The 9337-nt window shown below is 39.0% G+C and overlaps 1 pseudogene; it reads left to right on the top strand.

Annotated features, from left to right (window-relative positions):
• Positions 1 to 3416: 3416 nt before the first annotated feature.
• Positions 3417 to 3888, top strand: LOC112309042 (coiled-coil-helix-coiled-coil-helix domain-containing protein 2 pseudogene; annotated as a pseudogene).
• The last annotated feature ends 5449 nt before the right edge of the window (positions 3889 to 9337 follow it).

Genomic DNA, 9337 nt, shown 5'->3' on the forward strand with positions numbered 1-9337 from the left:
ACCTTAATGGAGAAGGCCAGTGGAAGCTTCTGAAATTACTCCACACTCCAAGCTAAGGAAGTCAAAAATAATGTCACATCTCAGGAAGAGTGGCAGAAATTAGTGCCACTCAGACCTAAGTGGGTAGGGTTGGTGATTCCCATGATAACAGCATTTCATTTATAAGTCTGAACCCAATAATGGCTGGTGGAGGATGACAGGATGCTATTGCAAACTCAAAAATTAGAGGCCCCAATTGCAGCTGCTATGTTAAATGTTGTTATCTATGCTACAGCAGATTAACAGACTCAGATACAAGTTATGCAGCTATTTATCTGGCAAATGAATTCTTTTCCATCCCTATCAGAAAAGAGGATCATAAATAGTTGCACTCACTTGAACAGACAGCAATATACATTTGCAGTCTTGCTCTAGGGCTTCTGGGAAGAGACAGACCACAGGGCATCAAATGACCATGCGGCCAGAACTGTCCATCATGATCTGAATTCTGTCAGGCTCACCAAGTCATAAAATTGGATGGGCCCAGCAGCAATCTATCTTAAACTGGAAGTGCGATTTTGGAGTCCATGAACTAGCTTCCAGAGGGGGTAGGACAGATCCACATGACGCCCATCAGTTTTTCCCCAGCACTTCTTCCTCACCTACACTCCAACACCTAGGGTCCCCTGGGAGATCTCTCATGACCTCCCAGCTTGGTTCATAAGTCGGTCTGTTTTGTATGTGACAAAAAGCTGAAAATAAATGGTGGCAGCAATACCACCTCACTCAGAGGTGTCCTGATAGACGGTATGAGTGGAAATCCCCCCAATGGCAGAGCTTTAGGCAGTTTACAAGGTCTTCCAATTTATGTAAAAAGGGAAGTTGAGTATAAGTGGACACTTGGGCAAATGTCATGGCTGGTTAGCCTAGGGTCTAAAAGGAGAAAGAGAGGAATCTTGGGAACAAGGATTTCTAGAGAAGAGGGATTTAGGTAAGAGCAAAAAATGATTATAATCTACTGAAATTATAGTGCAGCTCACTCGCCCTCTCTCGCATTCCTCCTGCCTTCCCCATGTGTTGAACTCAAGAATACAGTCCAATAAATCTCTAGCCCAGAGTTTACTCTCTGGGAAAATCAACTTGAAAAAAATACTTAAAACATTGAAATCATAACTTTTATGATTTCATAACTGTTATATCCCAGTGCCTGATTCTTCCTGCCACATATGAGGTTCTTAATAAGTATCTGTTGCATAAATGATTGAACCCCCAAGCAGTCTGATTAGACAAGGTCCACCACAGAACTCTTCCTGAACTGTGTACCATTCTGTAAGTTCTTGTCTTCTTGGCTCTAATGCAGGTTTCAGTAGCCTGAGGAAGATATCACATGGTCAGGGTAAGAGGACCATCTTGCTCTGCTTTGCCAGGCCCAAATTATTATGACTGCAAACACACGCACACGCATGCACCCTAACTCAACTAGACATTCCAAAACACACATTTTGTCTGTATTTTGGACAGCTAGAAGATACATTGATGATTTTTAAAATAACCATTAACACAATGATATCGTGAAAGAATAGGTAATGAACTTCTACTCTCAGTAAATTGTCTTAGAGAAAAACAGCATTTCATAGAATATTAGATTTTTTTTCAACAAAAACTCAAGTTTCTTGTTTAACACTCCTGGCTTAAAATTTTTATGGATGCTTAAATATGATGTATCACTAAAGTTGAAAATGTGGTTTGTAAATGTGAAACCAATTTGTTTTCAAATATTCAAAATAATGGAAAGAAAAATTTGTTAAAATATATATAGTGTTACTTACAAAGTCATGTGTCAAGAAGAAAACTGAAGAGAGCTTGAAAATATTCTTGCTGAGATTAAATATCACGTATAATAGCATCTTGCCTAAAATGTGAGGTATTCACTACCCACTTGTCATTATATTCTCTTCCTAACTTGTTCTCATACTTCACTTGCCCGAAGAGAGAAAGAACTGGAAGTTCTGCTTACACCATTTGTGGGACAATGAAAATTCTAATTTTTATCAAGATAATTTTCTATGTAGATGCAAAACAACTGGATTGATTATGAAGTTTAAGTCCTCGCACCATGCAACAGGACTGTGTTTGTCCGACCTGGGGCTGGAAAGTGCTACTGACTTCCAAAGTGTCCACAGATTGTGGCGGTAGCAGCAGTAGTGCAGCCTGACTTGGTATTCTAACCTACCCCTCCACTGTTTGGGACCCTGAGGCGACAGCATTTTAACAGTCAGCTGTAGATGGTAGGTAGCAACTCATATATCCCAATGTTTTTTTATTGTTGTTCTATTACAGTTGTCCCATTACAGTTGTCCCAATTTTCCCCCATTGCTCCCCCTTGCCCGCCCACCCCCCACCATCACAGTCAATCCCCACCAATATCTTTTTTTATCTGAATCGTTGCTACAATTTTAAGGTGTCTCTATTGCTGGTTTATCTTTCATTTTTTGGTTTAATTTTTAAGTATTTGATCATGTTTATAAAACTATTATGTACTATAAAAATACTAAAGATAAAAAGTTATAGTCCTCCCCTTCCCTTCCCATTTGAATCCACATGTATACCCTTATAATCCTGAAACACCCATTCATAAGAACCTAAGCACCCCAATGTTCATAGCAGCACAATTTACAAATAGTCCAGTGCTGGGAACAGCCTAAGTGCCCATCAGTAAATGAGTGGATCAAAAAACTGTGGAACATTTACACAATGGAATACTATGCAGCAGAAAGAAAGAAGGAGCTCCTATTTCTCGGGACAGCATGGATGGAACTGGAGAACATTATGCTAAACGAAATAAGCCAGGAAGTGAAAGACAAATACCGTATGGTCTCACCTATAAGAGGAACCTAATGAACAAAACAAACAAACAAGCAAAATAGAACCAGAGGTGAAGAAATAAGGAACAAACTGACAGTGACCACAGGGGAGGGGAGGGGACGAGGAATAATAGGGGAAGGAAGGGGAAGGGTCTAGTCAAGGAACATGTATAAAGTACCCATGGTAATGGACAACAGGGTGGGGACTGACTGAAGGGGGGTAGGGGACAGCAATAAGGAAAAATTGGGACAACTGTAATTGAACAGCAATAAGAAAAAGAAAAAAATCTCCATGTCATCATTTTGAAGAGATAATGTTTGTCTGGATGAGGGGATGGAGGTATATAAATACTTTCATATGCATTAAATTTTGTAAGTGTCATCATAAAATCACCCAAATTTTTATGTCTTTTCAATCTTTTGCTAGATGGTCAGTATTTTGGTTATATTTTGTCTTGTAAGTTTTCATTTCTGATCTGCTTTTAGTTCTTTGGTGCACTCTCCCTCTCCGGAAGCTGCTGGGGTCCTCTCCGAGTCTCACACTTTTAGATGCAGGGCCTCAGTGCGGTTGTGATGCCGCGTGGAAGGCAAAGCCATACCTCCCACAGGGCCCCTCCAGCCAGTCAGCACCTCAGATAAGAACTGCGCCCAGGACAGCACCAGCAGCTCAGCCACCAGCACCAGCTCCACCATCTGCTGTGGGCTCACCTGCTGCTGACCCCCGGCAGCCAGGTCTCCTGGCCCAGAGGGCAACCACTGCAGCTGGTGTGGCTGTGGGCTCTGCTGTTGGCCCCACACTAGGTCATGTTATCACTGGGGGCTTCAGTGGAGGAAGTAATGCCGAGACCTCAGGGCCTGACATCACTTACCAGGAGCCTCAGGGAACTCAGCCAGCATTCCAGCAGCAGCAGCAGCAGCAGCAGCAGTTTGGCCCTTGCCACCACGAGATGAAACAGTTTTTGGAGTGTGCACAAATGCAGAGCGACCTTAAGCTTTGTGAGGGTTTCATGAGGTGCTGAAACAGTGCAGATTTGCAAATGGATGAGCCTACTCGAGAAGTTCATATTGAAGAAATGGACTTCTCGAAAAACATCTCTCATGACCAAGTTAATTTAGTGTAAAGATATAACTGATAGTGAAAGTATGAAATTACCAGTTTAACCTCTCCTATCATTAATAGTTTCCTTGCTCAGAATTGCAATGGAAAAGAGTGTCCTTACCATATAGAAGTTCATTGAGGTGGTACTGAGTTTGGGGCTGGGCAAATGTTTGTGTGGCCTCCTTGAACCAGCTTTTGTGATATTAATGTTAGTGAATCAATTCAAATAAAGTGATTTTCTTCCAAAAAATGTTAATTATGGAAAATGAACATAAGTCCCTATTTCTTGGTTTAACAATGTTGTATTCAATCTGTTGAGTCTCCAATATGAGAGTTGAAGACATCGATGCACATACATCTCTCTTTATTTCTCCCCAAACCTTACCACCTCACATGCTGGAGTTTGCCAATGTATTATTACTTTAACTTTGTTAAGTATAACAACCTCCACATTTTGGTCTAATCTTCATAGTTTATTAATCTGTTTTTTCTTGTTATAGCTTTCTAATGCCAAAGGTCTTCATTTGATTCTCATGCTTGGCTTGATTTCTTCATCAGTTATAGCAGAAATATTTGAGAATACAGGAAGGACAAAAGTAGGTTTAGAGTTGTAAGTAAATGCAACAGAGTTTATTCTTGTATTATTATTTATTAATTATTGTAGTATTTTCCATATTACCATGCCAATTATAAACCTACTTTTGCCCTACCCTATATGTTTGTTTTGTCTTTATTAATAAACAACTTGGCTTGAAATAAAGTCTTGGTTTACCCTTTACTCTCTTTTCTAAGACCACTAAAGATATTGCTCCAAACTTTGAGGCCAGTCTCATTTTTTCTCCCTGAACCTCACTAATTATTTCTACCTAGATATCAGTGAGACTCTTTTTTATTTTTCTTGAGGTTTGTTGCTTCAGCAGGCCATGACTTAGAGTTTCTTTAATTTATTTTTTAAGTGTTTCTTGTATTGCCTTTCACATCCACCCTTTTGTTTTCTTTTTCTTTTTTTCCCCCCTTTTTTTAATCCTCACCCAAGGACAAGCTCATTAATCTTAGAGAGAGAGGAAGGAAGGGAGAGAGGGAGGGAAATATCAATGAAAGAGAGAAATATCCACCTGTTGCTGTGCATGTTCCAACTGGGGATCGAACTCACAACCTAGGTATGTGCCCTTACGGATTTGAACCCACGACCTTTGGTTCATGCAACCATGCTCAACCAACTAAGCCACATAGGCTAGGGCAGAGTTATTTTCTCTTTGAAATATCTTTTTGTTTCTGGAACAAACTAATGGGAGGGAATAACAAACTCTCCTGAAGATCAGAAGACCTGGGCTCCAGAATTTGATATAAATAGATAAGTTTGGATGACTCATTGATGCTCTCTGGGACTTAATCCCAGGTAGTGCTATAGGAGAAAAGATTACATCATCTCTAACAAATCTTCTAGCTCCCAAACCCAATGATACCCATTCAGATTCCTGGCTTTATACAATATTTACTAATTCACAGCAATCCTTGATAAGCTGAGAGTATTATAAGGAACATAAATTAAGTATAATAAAGAAGAGAGAACAGATGTGGATATCTCTTTAGGTCTTTCTCCTTGCTACATGTTCAATGGGATACATTAAACATAAATAAATGTTCATATGTGTGATGTTACAAAGATATGGAAGAACTACTAGGAGAAAAAAAAAAAAAAAGCAAAGCTCCAGGTCTTTTTCTCAGGGGCCATGTCCACATTTACTTGGAAGCATCGTATTGAGCTGGAAGGGCCCTGAGCTGTGCATCATAAAATCTGGGTTCTGGTATGAGTTTGGGCAATTAATCCAGGTAAACCCAGGTTTGAACCCTACCTTTTCCATTTCCTAGCCTTGTGCTTTGAACAAATTGTAAAGCTTCTCTTAACCCTTGTTTCCTTGTATGCAAAATGACAATAATTATCCTTACTTTCTAGAGGTATTGTGGGCATTAAATGAAGCATATTTATTTAAATGGATGTTTAGTTCTCTACCTTCCAGCCACTTTCTGTCTGAAATATCTTCTTACATTAACATTCTATGAGTCTAATTAAAATTGGGATAATGTAGTATATTATTCATTTCCTCCTATTTCTCTGTGATATTTTTGTAAGGTACCTGCTATTATAGCTTGTGTGTAATATTTTTCTATTACTTGGAAATTTCATTTTTTAGAAAAATATTTGCTGAATACCCATTTATAGTTCCTAATTAGGCATGATAAATGTATCCCTGAGACCACCATTTAGTAATTGCAAAATACACATCATAAAAATACATAAAAGGAAAGAAAACTGCCTGATAGCTGCCGGATTTTCTTCATTTCTCTACCTAGCAAATTCTTTAGATTTGGGGAATTCTCTGAGGTCAACAGGAAATCAGGTGTGTGGAAAAGAACTTGTCATTTTATATCTAAATATCCATCTGAAGAATCTGAATTTGACATGAAATCTTGCTCAATTAAAGAAAAGAACAACTTAAATATGGCATTTTGCAAATAAGAAACAGGTGCCGGTGAGTACACTGTAAAAATGCAAAATAGAAATAAAATATATGCTTAACTGCTTTAACTCTTTTAATTTTGTCTCCTGAAGCCATGCATCATCTGGCTAGGTGATTGATGATATCATTTAAATTCAATTCTCGAAAAAATAGTGTATTAGATCACAAATAAAATTGTCATATTTTCCACTTACAAAAAAGAAAAGGTAGGTTATAAATAAATTAGTAGTCTAACATCTCCTCTTAGGGGATCTCACATTAGGCCTTTTTAAAGTAATGAGCAGTGTGCTGGAATCAACGCTGAAATCAGCTCTATTTATTAGCACTGTGACCTTGGGCAAATTGCTCAGCCTGCTCAAGGCCTCATTCTCTTTGTCTCTAAAGTGGGAGTAAAAAACAAACAAACAAAAGCAATAAAAAAAAACCAAATCTCAAATGGTTGTTTTAAAGACCAGGTTAAGAAAGCAACCTTGAAATGGCATTGTAAAACAAAATGTCACTATCAATAATTAAATAAACAATAATAATTAACCATTAATTATTAAAATAAAATCCTGGCATCTTTGTTTTATATTTTATTTCCTCATGACCCAAATCTAGAATATTTTATTTCTCCTCTTTGCTCAATTTTTAGGGGAAAGTATGAATTTTGACCTCTAGATTTGACCTTCAAATGTAAAGCATTAATAAGTCCCATTAATTAAATCAAAACCTCTTTGTTGAGCTTCTTGTGTAAAATGCCTTTCATTAGGTGTAAGGAGAGAAGACATGCAGCCCATGTTAGTGTATGGGACTTAATGAAATAGAAGTTTGCTTACATTAAGCAAAACTTGCCTTCAGTATAGGTAGTGCTGAACATTTCAGTTGTCGTTTTAAAAGGGTTTGATCTCCTCTTTTTCTCTGTCCCCCTGTGCTGAGTATCTTCCTTTTGCTTCTAGGGACTCAGCTCCTTGCTTTGCCATCTTGCTCTCTGCCCTCTGGGAGCCGATCTGGTGGCCTCCCTTGCCCTGGGGGCCTTCAGTGACTATGGATCCCCACGGGAGAATGGAGAGGGGGAAGAGAGTGAGGCTGGGGTATTCCTTCTGTGAGCTGGCTGTGTCTCTCAGGTGAAGGTCACAGCTTCTTTTCTGTTTCTATTCTGGGCATTACTTCTCCCTCCACTCTTCCTAACCTAGGGGTATTAATGGAATCTTTGCACTATACTTCTCTTAATGGTTTTCCGTCGCCCTTTGCAACTTCGTAATACTCTGTTTATTCAAGTCTCCTCAAATGACGCAATTTATAATGGTCTTCTATTTGCTGCCAGGACTGTGACTGACAACTTCCTACTGCCAAATTCCCACCCACCTCTACCTCTTACCTGTCCACTTCCAATTCTAGGTCCTGTTTGGCTTGATATTTCTAAGCCAGTGTTTCTCAACTTAGGAACTTGCAGACCCTGAAAATACATTTCTGGCTTCTCAGGAGTCCATAGACACCGATGTGAAAAGCACTGACATATCCATTATTCAATCCCCACCTCCCAAGACAAGAACCCTATGAGTTAGTTCTTTTTCTATGTAAAGGAATCTGACCATATTAGAAAGGAGTCAAAATAACAATTACATGTTATTGTTTGTTTTTATAATTTATTACATATTACAAGATCCCAATGGTCTATAAAACCTGCAGTTCTTAGAACTAAAATATGGTCACAGAGAGAGTTAAATCCAGTGCTTTGATTTTTTAAGTGAACTAAGACTTAAAGAAGTTGAGTGATTTACTCAAGGCCATACAGCTTTCATTGACCAACTTGCAATCTGCACCCTGAGTCCTAATCCAGTGTTATTTTCTGTCCAACACCTTACCCAATTTACACTATCTTATACAGAAAATAATGAGAAATAAAATGTTCTGTACCTGAATAGGAACACTTTTCTAAGAATCTGTTCTTAAAAGCAGGGGAGAAATTACAGACTTGTGAGATATTAGGGAGAGAAGATATGTTCAGACTCCCCCTGAGTCTCTAGACAGGGAATCTGAGCCCCAGTTCAGATCCCTATCTTGTGCTCCTCATATTTCCTGACGTATTTCCATGGCATTTCCCCCGTCACTTTCAGGACCTCTAAGGGGACACTCAATAACTTCATACCCAAAGTGTCTCCATAAATCTATCATTTTTCCTGATGATAGGATTTTAAGGCTCAAAGAGATGGTAAGATATGTATAGGATAATGAAAAAGCAAAATACGCCATCTGATGGAGAATATCACAAGAACTAACCTGTAAATCAAAATACGAGTTAGTTAGCAGTTTCCTTTATTCTAGCTTGATGGCAACTGACCAAGGATCCCTGAAAGAGGATGTACATGCCCGGGGAGCCCACAAAGTCAAGGTGCCTATGGCAACGCACTGTTCAGTCAGCACGAGCTCGTGCTAACGTTTACACAGGACGCCATTTACGGTGCGAGACGTTCAAGATAGTTTCGATCTCTGCCTGACGAGGGTGTGACTGCCATTCAATCCACAGGAACACGTCAAAAGATAGTATTAACACTGAGCAGACATCATTTTTCATCTTAAAGGGGATATTAAATAAGCATAGTAAATTCATGCAGGTGAGCTTACATGCAGTGGCCATAAAACAGCACATTGTTCAGGTTGAATTCTTTTATGAATCCTTATTCTGCGAGTCAATTGGCCAATAACTTTGCCAAATTGTTAATATCTATATTGAGGAAGGCCATGAAATTGAGGTCCATGGCCACCACTATGATAAAATCAATTCCAATTTCCTTCTTCTACCATTATCAGTGGGTACACTGGAATTTGAACAGAGGTGTTTGAGATTTGCCCTTAGATACCCCTTTCAGGAAACTCAGGGACAGTATCTA

This window comes from Desmodus rotundus, chromosome 3 (assembly GCF_022682495.2).
Source record: "Desmodus rotundus isolate HL8 chromosome 3, HLdesRot8A.1, whole genome shotgun sequence".
Taxonomy (NCBI): Eukaryota; Metazoa; Chordata; class Mammalia; order Chiroptera; family Phyllostomidae; genus Desmodus; species Desmodus rotundus.